This window comes from Agelaius phoeniceus, chromosome 3 (genome assembly GCF_051311805.1).
Source record: "Agelaius phoeniceus isolate bAgePho1 chromosome 3, bAgePho1.hap1, whole genome shotgun sequence".
In the NCBI taxonomy this organism is placed as follows: domain Eukaryota; kingdom Metazoa; phylum Chordata; class Aves; order Passeriformes; family Icteridae; genus Agelaius; species Agelaius phoeniceus.
This window is the reverse complement of record NC_135267.1, coordinates 57621385-57639253: the sequence shown is the minus strand read 5'-3', so window position 1 is coordinate 57639253 and position 17869 is coordinate 57621385.

Sequence of the window (17869 nt, the reverse complement as noted above, 5' to 3'; positions counted from 1 at the left end):
CTCCTCTGCAGTGCTCTGGTTATGCAGGACCATGCATCTCTCTTACTCCTAAGTACTAGATCCACTCAGACAGGCCATTTAGGACATACTGGGGGTGCTGGGTACAGAGATTCAGGATGCCTGGTCTGATGGGTGTCAGATGAGGGACACATCTCACATAGACTTATGCTGGTCTATGGCAGGTTACAAATTTCCCTCTAGAAAGGAAGTCCCACTTTTTATGCCTCCAGTCTTCCCTTTCTTGTGCAGGAGTAACATGGTAATTTAAGAACAGCTTTGGGACTTGAGGCCAATCTTTCTGCAAGTATTTAATGGTTTTGCATGACACAGCTTGGTTTATTTTCTGATTCTCTGTGTCATTTATCAAGGTGCCATATTTTCACTACATATTAAGCAGTCACCAGTCACCCAAACTCGGTTCACCCAGAGCTGAGGAAAACATAATCAGTTGCTGGTTTTGAAATTATTTGCCCAAGTACAAAACAGATGTATTCTTTGTAGAATAACCAAGGAAGTCACCCACAGGCAGCCAGCTGATTGTGAATTGTGTTCAGTCAGGTTTGAGAATAATCAGTAAGAAAAGTACAACTTAATTAGTGTTTTCAAGTTGCCGCTTTAAAAAGAAAACCTGGTTGCACTGAGATTTCTCCTGGTTACTCTTGGTCTCACCCAGAAACCAAGTGAAATAGTAAAAGGACTTCAGAAGCATACTTTAACATACCTTAAGTGAAATAATGCCATAATATAATATATGCAAATAACTAACACTAATAGTATTAATAATATTAGATATTGTAGAGTATGGACTGTGGGAAATTGGTCAAAATTGTTTGTAACAGTGGAATAGCTTGTGGGAAGGGTTTGAAATCCTTGCACATCTCATTTCTAGTGCTATGTATATGTTTCTGGTCACAGTTTTAGTTTGAAAGGTAAAAGACATTGTGAAAAATAACATGAAGCAATAAACAAGGAAAAAACGTAATGTTGTTGCCAAGAGAATAAAAAGTATGTCCAGAAGAACTGGCCCTAGGTGATGTCACATATTTGTATGGGACATCAGCATCACTGTCCCTCCCCAAGAAATCCAAGTATCTTCCTTCAGAGCCCTGAAAAACAAGAGCTTTTTGAGAAAGTCTTTTCTGGAATAGTTTATTGTGAGGAAAAAAAACCAACAACCCAACAGTATTTCCTTCTATGTTCATTTTAAACTGAAGGTTTTATGGATACCTAGAATGGAAATATTTCAATCTTATTGATTAGAAAATTTAAAAGGGAATAAGTAGTTCCAAGAAAATGTATGTAGAAAATGATGCTGGAGCCATAGTTCCATTTCATGTGATTTTTTTAAACCTTGAAATATCACAAACCCATTAAAACTCTGGGAAGTGGAGGTAAAGAAAAATTTCTTCAGTGGATATTGAAAAAACACTTAGCGAAACTCAAAATACCTAATTCCAGATTTAATATTTTAATTTTTTTTTGTCACATTGATGACGGAATCTGTGACAAATGTAAGCAGTGCTTTTGTTTACTACAGGGAGTACCTGTATATGTAATAACTGCATGACTTTTATCTCCCAGCCTTATGCCACCCAGTACCTTTCCCTTGAGTGGCTCCACAAAAATCAGCAGGACTGCTCACAGGGTAAACCAGTGTGTATGAACAAGAATAGCAAAAACTGCCTCTACAGAGGCAAAGCCAGCCATGATTAAATATCCTAATGCCTAAGAGACTTACCTACAACAAGGTCAGCGTCTTAATCAGGAGTTAAGACAAGTCTTGATCATCAATTCATCAAATCCTGGTGTGACTCACATGCCCCTCCTATTCCAGATCTGTGGTGAGAGCTTTGGGTCTGCTGCCGTGTGAAGCAATATGTCTTGCTGTGATTTAGAACCTGTGTACACCAGAAATATATAAGATACAGAAGATAAAGAAGTTACTGAAGCAGAAACAAGACAGCTAATCCTTGACATGAGAGCTCAGCCCAGGCTTTCAATGAACTATTCACAGATGTGCTAGTGAATCTCCTTTGGCAGGATGCTTGTTTGAAGTAAACCTAGGAGAAATTAGCTCAGCTGGTCAGAGGATGGGACTAATAATGCCAAAGTCATGGGTTTGATCCCTGTATGGGCCATTCACTGAAGATGTTGGACTTGATGATCCTTGGAGGTCCCTTCCAACTCAGAATATTCTGTGAAACCTAAGTGGCTGTGTCATGTTTGTTTTATTATTTATTCCTCTACAAATTTATTCCTATATTATTTGTTCTTCACAGACAGTGAGGAGAGGTATCCTCTTCCATCTCTACTGCAGAGACCATTACTAGATATTACTTCCAGAATGCATCTCTGAAATATTTTTACATTGTAAACTGCAGACTCTTTTATGAAGTGGTCAAAAGAGAAATATGCAAAAAAGCCAATATATCTTATGTAAAATAGTCATGAAAGGATTAAAATGCAGGCATAACTGTTTTGTTTTGAATATATCTTTCTGTGATGTTTCTTTATTGCCTAATCCTTTGCATTTTTGTGACTTTAGAACATGAAATTTGTTGATAAGAAGTAAGTTCTCTTTGCCTTCCAGTTATTAGCACATTGGATCAAGTTTTGGAAAACAAAAGACCTTTTTCAGAGGGAAGTTTGGAAAAGAAGAACACTTTGTAGGGGAGTGGCAGGAAGAATGTCAGCTATTCTGGTAAGATTTTATTACTCGCATGGTTTATGGCATGATGTGTGTGTGCGCAGACACAGATTTTCTGAAATTCCTATTCACTTAAAGTTCTCGCAATTTCTGAACGTCAGATTCCCACAGCATCCATCATTAAACACAGTAGGCTGGGCTATGTTCTCTGTTCCCACCCAAGTGAAACATCACATTCTGGAACCCACTTTTTGTGGGCTGCTTTACTCTATTAGAGATTGCGTTGGCCACAATTTGTGCTGCTGGACTCCCTTGAGCTCCATTAGTCACAGGGGCTTTGCATTTTACCATAGGTGGCTGCATTAAGCCTTTAAAAACACATGCTGGACTGCAGTGACATAGCTGCAAAACTATTTTGGCTAAAAATACCGATATAACAAACCAGCAGACTAGGAGATACTCAGCTATCCACGTGTGGGGTCATACACAGGGGTTCAACCAACTCAGCAGTCAGCTGAAGAGTGTATGCATTGTGGATGAGTCTGAAACGGGAGTGTTTGCTGGAAAGACAAAGGAGAAAGCAGATTACACATCCTACTCAAGTGACACAGAAAGACCCCAGTCACTGTGCATTTCTTTTGACTCTGACAGGCCTTATACATGCCTCACAAACTGTGACTCTCGGAGCTCCTGGAACATCCCCAAAGTGGGGTCATGGCACTTTGCCACAGTGCAGTCCTCTGATTTTATGGTGCGTATCGTAGTTCATAATACATATAGAAAATAGTGTTGTTTTAGAAAGCGGTATTGCAAAAACACATCATAAAAGTCTATTTAAGTAACTTGGAGGGAAAAAAATAGTTTTGACAATGAACCAGGGATAGCATACGAAGAAGACCATAAACACGTGTTGTAGTGGAGTCCCAGAAGGCTGAGAAAGGACCAAAGAACTGAAAGTATAGAAGTGAGGGAGGAAAAAGCCTCAAGTACAGACTGTGAAGGTAGGCTGGCTCTCTTCCTCCTCCCTGCTTTTCTTTTTTTCTTTTGTGTGTACAAGATCTAGGGTGATGCTCAGACTGCCTAGTACGAAGTTCTTAACTGGGGTGTGACAAACCCAGAAGGAAAGCTGGTTGAAGGAGGAAAACAGAGAGATGAGTCATCAGACCTTCTGTTAGCCAGGTCCAGTACACTTGTGCAGTTCAGTAAGGGGAAATACAAAACAACGTCTGTGAGCTTCTCTGAGTCTATCCAAAGCAGAAAATGCAAATTTTTTTAAACTGCCATGAAGTTATGGCATCTGCTCCAAGGGATTAAAGTGACCCTGTTTTTTTTGTTTTTAGAAAGAACAGAACAGGACTCAGATATGTATTTGCTAATTTTTAAAAATCAGATGGGATGATGGCTGAGGCTAGTATGGAGAGGTATGTCAGCCAGAATCTCCTGATTTTAATCAGTAAGGAAGGATTTTGATACCTTATTTCAATGTCTGTATCATTTCAGTTAGGTCTATTTCAACAATAGCCCTCTGCCAAATTTTGCACCAAAATAATAAAGGCAGGTCTCTCATTCTCATTCAGGCTTTTTGGATTACACAGCAAATTTACCAGATATCACATATAATCCCATTTAACATATACCAAAATTTGTTGGCAAGTATCTTGATATATATTCTGTAAGGCCTGAACAAAGATATACATCACTAGGAGCTGGATTGACTGAAATTTCCACAGAGTGGAAAAGATGTGTAACATTGTACCCACAAGTTTTCTCTTAACACTGTGAATGAATTCCTCTGAAGGGTTTTCCATGTATGCAAAACCCTCACTGGGGAGCTGCTCAGCCAGTCTGAGCACAGGGCCTTTAAGGTGAGTCAGTGCAGACTTCCATGCCAGTGCACACTGGATGTCTGGGGCCAGCTTGGGCTCTCCAGGGTGAGAGCTGTGTTTTGTCCTGAAGAACTGGCAGTTCCAGGGAAAGCTCCTGTGAAGTTCTTGGTGCTGCACCCACAGCAATACAACACATCATATTTCTCTTTCTCTTCCTCCCATGCCGTAACTCACTGCAGTCTTTCATCTCTCTTTGGCAGTGTGTAGCCAGAGCCCTTCTTAAGGTGCAAGCCCTGGATTGTTTCCTGCATTTCTAAGTGTTGGTGGAATTTGTCTTATAGCTAATGGCTCAGGGACATGTCTAACACAACCTTGCTTCTACAATTTATGGTGCAAATTAGCCAAGTGCAAACTCAGGCTAATTTAAAAGAGACAAACTCTTTGATTAAAACTCTGGCCAGAGAGCTGGCATATGTGCATTGATTTTCTCCTATGTTACAGACTTTCTAAGTGTCCACAAAGTGGGATCCTTTCTGCTCCAATCTCTCAGTGGTAAAACAGGAATGAGAACACTTCCCTGCCCTACAGAAACATTACAAGGGGCTTAGGCACTATGGTAATGGATACAGAGGGTAGCTAAGATAAATAACCTGATAGATGCAAGAAAATGATTGATGTTAGAATACTACAAATATGTTGAAAGCCTAAAATATCTTTGTGATGTCTTCTCATTTCTTGAAATGCCAATTAACATTTTTCACTCAGATACCTGGTGTTTACATTGGCACGTTTTTATGCTCACATGTCTTACAAAATGGATACTTGCCTGACTTTGATTTTAGATGAAAGCACTCATCTCTCAACCTCATAGTAATTCTGAAAGATAGAAAAGTTGCTTTCATAGGAAGAAAAACAATGAGTTTTGATCCTGCTAGTGATGAGTGACAAGCCAGAAGTTTAATAAACAGACCAGGAGTACCATCATTGGTAACACTATAGCACAAGTAGCAAATCACCATTGACTAAATTACTCCACAGTCCCCAAGCTCTCTGTGAAGAAAAATAAAGTGTTACTTTGGTTTCCTGTAATCCTTCCCCAGTAAAAACACAGGATTCCCTTAGGAGAGTTAAAATCCATTACTAGGCTTCTTTATGCCTTTTTGTAACTAATTGTCTCTTCCATGAAGGGTCTTACTTCCTTGAACCATGAGCTAATGCAGACTCTTGGGGTGCAGCGAGGCTGTAGAGAACTCAGCTTTTATGCCCATCTTCCTCCTGAGTGATTTTTTTAGTTTCCCCACTCCACCTCACAGCTTGCTAAGACTTTCCTGGTACTTACCTGTGCAGCGGCCATGTCATGTGCAGGATGATGTGCTCTGAAGCATCTCTTTGCAGGGCTGTGGGAAGCAGCCAGGCAGGCATGGCACCCAAAGCAGAGCACGTTGTGCCACAAGCAGAATGAAGCTGGCTTTGTTACAAGGAGGAGTAGAGTTTCCTTTTTTTCCCTGACAGCTGAGCATACACTCAGCTCATCAGAGCAAGCCTAGGTGTTTCTTCTCACCCAAGATACTGCTTTTTCCTACAATAATATATCATGACTACTTTTGTTTCCCATCATTGTATGCCACCCTTCCCCTTTTCAGACTGCTTGTGTCAGAGAAATTTTATAAATTTTGCAGCTTATTCTGTCCAGGTTTGTTTCTCAGCAACTTAAATCACTCATCTAACTAAGGCTGCTAAAGAAACTTCTCAAATAATATTCTCCAATTTCTCCATTTGGATGGTCAAAGCACACATTTGTAACCCCATAAGCTACATCTGAGCTAAGTTTGAGCTCCTCAGTATACAAAAATAAATGCAAATTTTTATGAATAGGTAAATGTGTTTATGAGCACAGTTGTAGAGGCTAGGGCCTGTAATATATCATGAGGCCCTTTGATACTAAACTTACTTGTACATATGGCATGCAATGATACAAGTGACAGGATGTGCAAGCAATTATAATATCAAGAAATTTCTTTATTGATCTGTCCCTTTCAATTCTGAACTATCATTATTATGGGAAAGTTGTAAAATACATATCTTTCTACTTTAATTTTTTGTTTTGTTTTGAAGAAATGGATGAGGAAAGCTAAACAGCTCCAGAATATACAACTTTATACAAGGTGTTGGAGAGGGGGGAGGGTGGCTCAGTGATGAATGACCAGTCGTTCAATTGTTTTCTTTCTTGCAGAAATCAGAGACAGAGTACAGTTTATCTTACCCTGACTTTTAGCAAGACAGATTGCCAGGCAAAACCTCTGGGTTGAAGTCACCCAACCACCAAGTAGAGTAAAGAGACCATTGCTGTTACCTTTACAAGACTGACCCCCACCCTCAGTGCCTTTTAAAAATGGTGTTTCTTTCTGAGGTTCTAATATGAACTTTAGCTACTTTGACACCATTTTTTATGCTGAACAGAATGGTTATGGAATGGTTTCTTTGGGGCCCAGATACTCCACTGTTTTATACAGGCTAAGACTAACTCATCTGCGTATATCCCTTGCAAATGACAGTCTCTGGTGCAGAATATCCCATCACACTGTGTTTAATTCCCCCCCCATACTTTATTTCAGCTGCCACTGAACTTGTTTAGCTCAAGTTTGGATGTTTCAGGCCTGTGCTACTGCACTGATATCAGTCAAACCTCTCTTTCAACTCATGGGTGTGAATGGGGAGGAGACCTATTTACTGGGAGGTGAAAATCCCTAAGTAATGGCAAGCTAGCTCCAAGACAGGCTGTCATTGTCACAGATTTTTCCTCTATTTCCCTTTAGTCATGCTTTTCTTACCAACTACATTCTAGTAATTTGGAACAATAATTCTGGATGTGGCATCCTGAATTTATTTTGCCCACACCTGAGAGGGAACACAGATCTTAAGTGGCCTTAGTCAGGTGCATAATTCCCTGTGACAACTATAAATGAATCAGTAGCTTAAGTGAGCCAAAAAGAAACTGGGCTAATATGCACTTTATCAAACAGTTTAATGAAATTCAGAGGAGCACAAAAGGCAGGACAGACAGAAAGAGTTAAAAGGGAAAGATGGTTGCACTTGCAGTATCTGTTTCTTGCAAGAGACCATAATGTGTTTATACAGCTCTCAGCCAGGCTAGCAGATAATTAAAGGAAAGGACTGACACAAGACACTACTCCACCTTATACACTGTGGTGTGGGGAAAGTCACACAAGTGGGACCATAAGAAAACAGCAGCAAATTCCCTTCTTTTTGACAAGCTCAATCTCTTCTTTTTGCCGTTAGAAGGATGCCTGGCTTAGTCCACCCTGGTGGGAGGGTGTTAAAATATAGTGGCAAAATTAGGGTCCAAGTTGATCTTTCAGCATTACAATCAAGTATTTTATAAATTCTGACCGCAGCAGGACAAACACCCTTCCTATGGTCCAGTTCAGCAGGATGTACCCTCAACAGCATAAATCCATCCCATTATCTGCCTATTCCTAAGCTACAGACCATACTTTCATCTCAGTCGTGTCTTTCAGTGAGTTCAAGTACTGAGCTGAGTCCTTGTCTAAGCTCAGATCACCAGATTCTGGGTGGGGAGAGAAGTCTTGGTAACGACGTGATTTTGGTGCATGCTTGTGATTGGGGGAGTAATTACCTGTTCTCTGGCCATGTGAGGGGTCAAAGAGGACCAGTCTCCTTCTGGACTGCCCAGACCACTTGGCCAATTTGTCAAGAATCCCACAGGATAAATATCTGTCTCCAGAGACCTTTATAGTGACAAATCCAAATAAATCAGAGTCACTTTTACTGAGCACTTCAGCAGACAGCTCAGATTTAATGAATCAGCCTTCAGACCCCCAAGGAAGATTTTCTTTCCCAAGCACAAGCAGAACAAATATTTGACAAAATTTTCCTGCAGGATAAAATTCTATCAGTCCATTTAGTAACATTTTGTGGTCGCAGTTAGCAATACCACTAACAGTGTTTTGAAAAGCATTGGGAATGCAGGAAAGAGCTCTCTGAATCAGTTTTATGATCAGTGTGTCCTCTGCAGAGAAAAGGAGGCTATGATGGATCAGATGATTTTCCTTATCACTGATTGAGGGTGGACTTTGCATTCTTTTACTGGTTCCCTTCTGCAGTCTTGGCTGGAGTTCCTCACCAACAAGAAAAAAAAATTAGGGGAAAAAAAAAAGGAAAAAAGAAAACAACCATAACCCCCCATATCACCAAAAGTCAAAATGCAGATAAAACCTTGCAGGTTAGTTGTTGTGGGTCATTCAAACAGTTTGAAGGCTTAACATCTTGATCCCCTCTAAAAACTTCCATCTCCATTTCCTTCCCCCCTTTGGGATCCATCCAGATGCCTGCTCAAATACCTGCTGGCGCCAGAGGAAATTCTCCTGTAACGGATACCCTGCGATGTAAAACCAATATTTTGTTTCCAGGGTCATCCCTTTCACACTCTCACAGATCCTCTTGCTTCACCAACCTGCCTCTTGGTCAAGCCAAAACATGAGAAATTGTGAATCCAAAGGGTGGGATTTCGAAGCAGTTTAATAGGCTTGGTGATTGCTAACCCACACATTTCCTTGGTTTCCTCCTCCTGTTGTGGTAGCCTTGTCTGATAATTTATGTCAGGTTAACAGTCTGCTGGGCAGATACCTCTGCTCACAGTTAGCAAAGAGAGACAAAGAGAGCAATTTAACCTTACCCAAAGTGCTCATGATGATCAGAATGGTAACACCTATTCAGATAGGCTTGTTAATTATAAAGAGGCCTAATAAGAGTCATCCTTCAGTGTTTGGATTTGAGTGGGTGCATCAGGATCCAGTGCCAGGTAAAACAGTTAAACAAAAAAGCATTTTCCAGTGTCATTTGTATGCAAACAAAAAAGCAGAAACATTTCATTTGTAATGGTTCCCCATCTCCTGTTTAAAGAATCAGGCCGGCAATAAGAAGTAGATCAGTGAAATTTGGAATTTGGTTAGGAACTTCTTGGTTTGACACTATCCCATTCTACTTGTGGTTTTTATTTGTGCTCTCTGGATTTTTACAGATTTACATGATAATCATTAAATTGCTTTAAACTAATGTATATCAATATAATGAGCTTTGTTAATAGTCATATGGGATATGTGAGAAGGAGTTCTTCAGAAAGGACCAGAAACAAGCACTTTTAAAGTGACATTTCCGGTGCTCATTTCCTCATTTAGTCTTATAATAAATAATATGGATTTATTACCTCCGGGATTATAATTGAAAAAAACATTTAAAGTTACTTAGTTATAAAAAATAGATAATCCTACTTTTTATGTAGCTTTAATGAAGCAAAAGTACAAGGACACAATAACAAGGATTCATTTCAGGCTGTATAATTGGATTGCAAATGAATTTTATTTAAAAAACTTTGTCTTTTAAATTTTTTCTCATGAAGGAAACAAGCATAATACATTACTTTTTTTCTAATTTTCAACTTTTAAATGAAAAATAAAATAGAGAGAATGTCAGGAAACATTCTTAAATATTCTGTTGCCCATGCATGAAAAACCAGAATCCATAAAATAAACTTTTGCAAAATGGCTGCGTGTAAGAATTTGCCATGGAGTGGGCAATTTATTACACTAGAAATTTGTCATCCAGAATCGTGTGGAATATACCAGAATGCTTGTTCATTCCTTAAAAGAAGTCTCTTCCATTCTGATATAATATATTGCATAAAGTGCAGAAGAACAAGAGTAAAAGTGTGTTTTTTTAATGATTAAGGACTGATCTTGTTCCAATTTGAGTCAGTGGCAAAACTCCATGGAATTGAGCTGGATATATGGGTGTAGATAACATGTTGTTTACTGCGCTTTTGCTTTTTCTGAGAGCAAAATGTAAATGAAATATATTCCTTGCACAAATTAGATTATCCTTAGTCATCTGCTGACTCTTACTTAAAACAGAGTGCAGGGATCTCTCCACGTTCTCCAGGAGCTGCAAACCCGACTATCTATGCAGCCTTAAAGACACTCCTGCCACTGTGTGAATGGGCTGCTGCATCAAAAATGGAATGAACACAGTCCTGGAACAAGACTTCATGAGATTTTGCTCATATATATAAAAGAATGTAACGTTAATAAATTCTCCCAGCCCTCTTTCAGCTGCAGTTACAATTTTTTTAAAAGCATCACACATCTTTGTGCAGAGTTCTTGCCTGGTCTTCGTACAGTCATGAACAGGGAGAGAATAAGCTGTTTCTCCATGTGCCACATTTGAACAGAGTAGGGGGAGCACAAACTGCATCACTGGTGCTGCAGCAACTGCATGGGCAGTGGCCAAAAAAAAAGAGGGAGAAGTAAAAACAACCTTAAGTTGTATTCTGCCAAGTTCAGCCAGGTGACATATGGTAGAAATGAAGGGAGATTATGCCAGTGGTGGAAATTATTCCTTACAAGAAAAGAAACAGGAACAGAGAAATCACTCTGCTAGTCTCAATTTTCCTGAAACACTTATTTGGGATGTAAAACTGCCAGTTTGCATGTCTTTAAGTTGAGACTCAACCAGTCCCATGTAAGATGAAAAATAACTAGTTGCCAAGAAAAATAACTATTTGCCATTTTTGTTAACAAAATCTTTGGAAGACCAACAGTCTGACAAACTCTACCTAATTTCTTCAGTGGCACAAATCACTGGTCAGCTTGTGTAATGCCTTATCAGCAGAGATGGAGCTGCATGAAAAAACCAATTCCCTCTGAAACAGGAGGTAGAGAAGAGTGCTGGAAATGTTACAGAGTAATGTTATTAGGAAGTGTGAAGGAGGAGTTGGGAGTTGTTTACAATAAACTGACCTAATGATTCCTAAGTCATTGGCTGTAAAATTCATCTGTCCTCAGGTAAATGCTACACGGCAAAATGGATCAATACGGTTACCCCCTTCCTTCTCTGGCCCATCCTGGTGGGTGATAGAGCATAACAGTGTTAGTTTTGACATTATTAGGTTATCCTGGAAATAAATCACTTTTGAAAAGGTGAATAATTGGACAGACCTTAGTGCTGACAAGCTAAAGGTTGGAGGCTGGGAGGAACGCAGTGGTGAGGGGGAGAGGGAAGGGGGGATGTGGTGTCGCATATGCAAACCCATTACAGAGACCACCAGCATGTGAGGGGCTGCAAACCTCATCCCGGTTTGCACTTTGGCAAATAAGTGCTGTTTTTCATCTGATAAATATCATATTGTATTTACAGCTTCTGAAACTGTTTTTGATCCAGCAGAGAAATGAGACATACCTTTTCATGTAACAGAAACTCTGAGAGGTATGCCCCTGCCCAGTAAAATTAAAAAGTAGGAAATTTTGTCCCTATAAAAAGAAATTCCCAATTTTCTCAACATTTAGCTAATCTGTGGAGCTCCCACTGCCATAAGTGGTCATCGAGATAATATATTGTGGCTGGACTCTAAAAGAACTAGATAAATTTATCGCCATCAGCAACATCTGTAACTATGCAAGTGAAGATCATGATAATGGCAGTCCAAACTCGTATTTTACACTATAAAATAAACCCCCTTGGGGACACAGGAAAGACTGGATAATTGACTGTTTATCCAATAGGCTGTTTTAATCCTTATTCTGACACATAAGAGACAGAGCACCATTAGGCACAGGGTACCAGATTATTTGCTTGTGTCTACTCCTACCAAAGATTGTGGCAATATTTCAAGCGTTTGCTGTGAACTCAAACTTCATGTAGAGGTGCCTGAAAGTTTGGTGCCAATAGTGGGCTGTAGTTCTTCATTGAGATGAAAATTTAATTAGGTCATTCTACCATTCCTGGAAAGTTTTCTGAGTGTGAGTGCTGTGGTTCTGGAACAATGTTGGCATTTAAGGAATATAGGTTTACATCCTAATGCCCAAACATTTGCAATATGATTACGAGTATATCAGGCATAGCTGCATTACACATTAGCTTTCCCACTCCAAATGAGTGATTTTCTTTCACTCAGTGTCTTTCTGTCTCATCTGTTCTATCTTAGGTTGTCTAGATGAGGACTCTTACATCAATTTTATGCAGTATCTGACACAAATATACAGTTTGCATCCTGAATGGGGTTTACTGAGGCAAAACCGTCTATTGCAAACAATGGATTTAATTTTGATCTTTACAAAACTTTCAGAGGTACACTCAGGCTGTTTGTGGCACCAATCTATTAAACGTTGCCATTGCTTGAGGAATAGACTCTCTTTTGGGATTGAAATGATGAAAAGGATCCTGAAAATGGAGTTCCAAGTAGTATAAAATTGCATCTCTTTCTGCCTTCTTCTTACCTCCTGGCAGGTACTTCAGGACTTTCAGAAATCTGACTTCCAAGAACTTCCCTTCCCAAACATCCCTGTAAATGTTACAGATCCTTGCTGGTGATATGGAGATATGAACACAGGAAGCAGAATAACAGGAGTTGTCAGGGAGCTGGGTGAAATTTTGCATGTCTTCCCCCAGACTTTTTATTATTTTTGAGAAACTCCTTTTCATTCAGAAAAGGCATATTGAAAAATTTATGATAGGAAAACAACAACACATGAAGTGGGCCACAGGTAATCAGCTTTTAGGGGTCCATGAAAGTCCAAAATGAGCCCTACTCTGAGGGAACCCTTATAAAGCAGTGCATTTTGCAGTCCTAGACATGGTTTTTCTACAGGCCAAACCCTGTGGTCGCAGACCCACTTGAAGAGATTCTCACCACCCTCCTTGCCCTTGCTGCTGCTTCCTGTCCTCTTCCCGGTGGTGCTGGAGTTCTGGTCTGTTCTGCTATGATGAGTCAACTGTTTGGCTGGCTATGCTCCCAAGCAGATTTGTCATAGTGCCTGCTTTCGAAACAGATATCTATTTTCTTCTTTTTTCTTTTAAAACCAGACCATTCCCCAGGTCTGGTTTGGAGTTCAGCCATTGAATTGTCACATCCAAGAGGAGGTAACTCCTATCAAGCAAGGAAGGAATCTCTTAACACTTCTCTGCTTTTAAAGAATTTGTGCTCTGGAAAAACACCCTGGTGTTAGATAAGAGGCAACGCAGAAAAGTCCCCATCCATGAAAAGGGGAGGGATATTTCAGGCCACACTGGTCTTCTAATAGAGCTATTCAAATTCATTATCACTACATGATACGATCAGCCCTATATAGTTATCAGGTTCTGGGGCTGTTTTCTTTTTCTGCCACTGACAAATAGGCCAAAGTAAAGCAGGTCACTGATAAGACAGACCCCTGGGAAGATGCTCTGCCATGCTTGATGCATGGATAGGGATTTTTGTTCATCACTCACATGACTTTGTCTTGCAGCATCTGTTTATTTTCCTTCTCCTTTCATTGCCCAAATTTGAAAGCAGCCTGAAATAGAATAGGATTTATGCTACAATCTGCAAACCCTGAACTTTTTATTTAGGAGATTCTAAGACTATAAAGTCAAGAGAGGCCTTTGGTATCCTCTTGTCTGACCTCTGCTACAACTGAGGCCATTAGCTTTCTTTGACTGAATTCTTGTTTGGTCTATCTACTGAAAAAACATCCAGTCCTGATTTAGGAATTGCAAGTGGTGGAGAGAATTCATCACAACTCTCCACAAACTGTTCTTATGGTCAATTACCCCATCTGTTAAAAAATTTCCATCTTACTGCAGTTCAGATTTGCTGAGCTTCAATTCCCAGACAGTGGCTCTTGTCCTTGCTGTGTCTCTGTAACCCTAGTTTTCCATCCAGAGTCAGCTCAGAGAAAGGGATGGTAATTAGGCACATATATATATATATATATATATATATATATATATATATATATATATATATATATATATATATATATATATATATGTCACTTAAAGATACGTTCAGTCATTATTGCCTCCTGAGCAGAAATGGAGTCTGAACTGAGTCAGGAGGTTTTCTGAGAAACAGATTAAAATTTGTTATCATTCTAAATATTTATATTTGTGGCATATGATTTTCCAGTACCTATGGAAATGTAACTCCAGTACCTGTGGATGTTTCCACTAGATGCTTTCAATAGAGAAATGGCCTCTTACCCAGAATTGCAGAGGATCCACTTTTGTCATTGTTGTCAGCTGAATCAAATCAATACATTCTATTTGCAAAGCAAATTCAGCACATATAAGAAGTCAAAGTGAATTCAGATATAGTTTTGATGCTACACACTTATGAATTAGAACTGATAAATGGACTTGAGCTCTGTTTCTGAAAGGTGCTGTCATGTTATTGCAAGATGTTTCTATTATGTCATGACCCCTTCCCTTCCCTGAGGATGCTCTGACAAATGCTGTCCAGACCAAGGTGGCAGAACTAGACTGGAATGATAAGACACAGCCAAGGCCTTAAAATTTGCCTTTTTATTTGTTCTTTCTGACAGTATTATGTAACTTCACCCTTTTTAGGGCAACAGCCACTGACCCACATTTATTTCAGATGATGCCTCCTGATCTGGTTACATGTAGGATTTTCATGAGAGCTGTCAGGGATCAGTTGCCTCGCCCTGGGAGCTGGACTCTGGCGGACCTGGGGTGCAGGGCAGAGTGGATGTTTCCTAATAAGTGCAGGTTCAATAAATTTGAACCTCTTTAATTCTGTGCATCATTGTCCCCAGGCAGGAACAGCTGCCTTTGCTGCGTCTTTGCTCTCTCGTTAGTTCTACAAGCTCATAAGGCCAGGACAGATTGTGAATTGGATCAGGGATGTTTTCCCCAGGGAATTATGCCACCAGCCAGTGAGGTGGCATAATTGCAAACTGGCAAAGGCATGAGGAAATGCCCTGTGCCATGTGTCCACACCCACACAGAGGAAGGAGAGTAGCTGGTCTAGGAGAAAGCTGTGGTGGGTTGATGCCAGCTGGGAGTTTTCCTTTGCAGATGAGGATTCTTGGTAGCTGTTTAAGATTAGCCCACACAGGGGGCAATAAAGGAGGAACCTGGCCCAGAGGTAGATCATGCTGATGCTTCCATGAGGCTGAACTGGCTGCACCAGAGCCAATTCACCAGCACAGATCAGCAGACAGGCTGGTGAAAAGAACTAAATCCACATCTAAGAGAGGACAGCAATAAAAGTCTGTTGTCATTTTTGCTACTTGAGTGTGGTCCCCCCACTCTAACTGCTATCATGGTTTTTTTCTTTCAATGCCATTTGACAACAGTCTGGTACTGGGAAGGAGAACATTTTAATAACAAGAAAATTGAGATGTAGTTAATTTGCAGTGAAACTCTCTAGTTGTTTCAATAAATGATGCTAGATTGTTCATTAAGAGAAGGTCTCAATGACATACATGTTATGAGTATGCAGGAACAGCTTACCTCTTGAAGCAGCAATTGGTTGGTTTGTGGGGCTTTTTGTCAGTAGTAGGAATTAATACTGCATGTGAATGAACAAGAATAATAATTATGCTCTGCAGTTAGAAGTTCCAGTGTTTTTTGTTTATTTAATAATTTTCTGGAATAACTCACAGACGTTGGCGCCTATTGTCCAAATACTTCATTTAGATTCCACTTTATAGCTGTCCTGAAATGTAACTGGTCATCTGGCCGAAACCAGAAGGCAGCCAATTAAATTCACAGGAAAACATTAATCTGAGCTGAAGAATTCATAGCACATGTGTGCAATCATTCCTCCTTTTACGTATGCCTTCTGTTCTTCCTCTGCTCCTGCTCCCCCAGCTGCCACTCCCCCGCTTCTTATTTCACCGGTGGAAGGAGAGCGTGCCAACTCTAACAGCACTGTCCGAGGGAAAGGGAAATTAACACCAGTTTTGCTTTTATGTGCTCAGGACCCAGGCCAAGAAGACCAATAGAGCGAATGCTGGGTTTTCCCCCTGCTTTTACCAAGCCTGGGATCTGGCCCAAGCTTTGTGTTGCCAGCATGTATCAGTGCACAGGGTGTGAGGACAGAGGAGGCAGCAGCCGTGGGTGGCGATGAATGAGCCGCGGGCTGGAAGGCAAGAATGAGATGGAGAGTGAGGGCTTGCAGGAGCTGAGGAGGAGCAAGGGGAAAGTTGGGCGTGCTGGGAGCAGGGGCAGAGGTCTGGGATCATGAGGACACGCTCTCCCTGGGCCTGGGAGCTGAGCCTGGTCTCCTTACTTCTCTCCTGTCAGTGAACATCTGTGAACAAATGCTGGATATGTGTGTTTATTGTCTCCTTCTCCTTTCTGTGTCATTTTGCAGGAAGTGACCCAGCTCTGCTGTGAATTTCAGCAGGGGAGAGGTGTGCTGTGGCTGCAGGAAGGTCACACTCTTCCAGCCAGCTAGGCTGGAGTCACCTTGATTCCACCACCATCTCAGGACAAAAAGGAAGGTGGTGTTTTTCCAAGGAAAGGATTGCATCACAAAACAAACAGTTAAGCATTTACCATCTGGGAAATAAGGGCGAGGCTAGTATTTGTACTCTCTCACTGAAGGACAGTTTTATAGCACAAGAGGGAAATAATCTTCCTTAGGTGTAGTGAAAGGTGGTAAATGGATGGTAAATAAAGTGGAAGAAGATTGGGGTTTAGGTGCCTAGTTAATGTTCATGGCTAAAATTATTCTACCCATTGTCTATGCCACAATGCTCCTTAACAATGCTGAGTCCTGGGTTTCCAAAATTGAGAATCCAACAGTTAAATAGATAATTATGTATTCTACCATTAGCTGGGGTGCCTCGCAGTGTTCCTCGGCTGGACTTTCACAAGTGCACAGGTGTTATCAATAGACATGATTTGAGCTTAAGAGGCATTGCAAAAATGCTCCACAAGTTGGAGAATCAGATCCTGACTGTTGTGGGGCCTGCTGTTCTCTGAGCATTCACATTCTGCTGTTTAGCTGTGAAGAGTTACACTGCTTCAGGTAGTGAGTCTCACAGTATGGCATCACAGTGTCTCTCAGGTGAGAATTGATCTGTACATGCATGGAAAGCTGTTTGAGTGTAGGAAAGTGCACAGATATCTAGAGACATATATATATATATATACACACATATATATACAAAAATATATATACATATATATATGCCTCATATATTATTCATGAACACTGGATGAGAGATAGTGGAAAAGCTATACTATTCTATACCATCCATAAGGGTCTATGTGCATAAGGAACTCTGCCATAATAAAACCATGATTACATTTAGTGCTTTTTAAGACCCTCATTGATGGACATAAAGAAATAGGGTTGAATGGGGAAATACATTATCTTCTCAACACCAGAGGGAGCCCACCTGGAATATAATCCACTTATTGGCATAGGGAGTGTGTTCTTTTCTGAATGTAGCTCCAAATATTTTTTTTGTCCCTGTCTTGCGTTGGAGTACACACACAAGAACACCACGGTTGTATCCATTCACAACAGATCCATGCCACTTTCATGCATGTGTATATGTGTGTG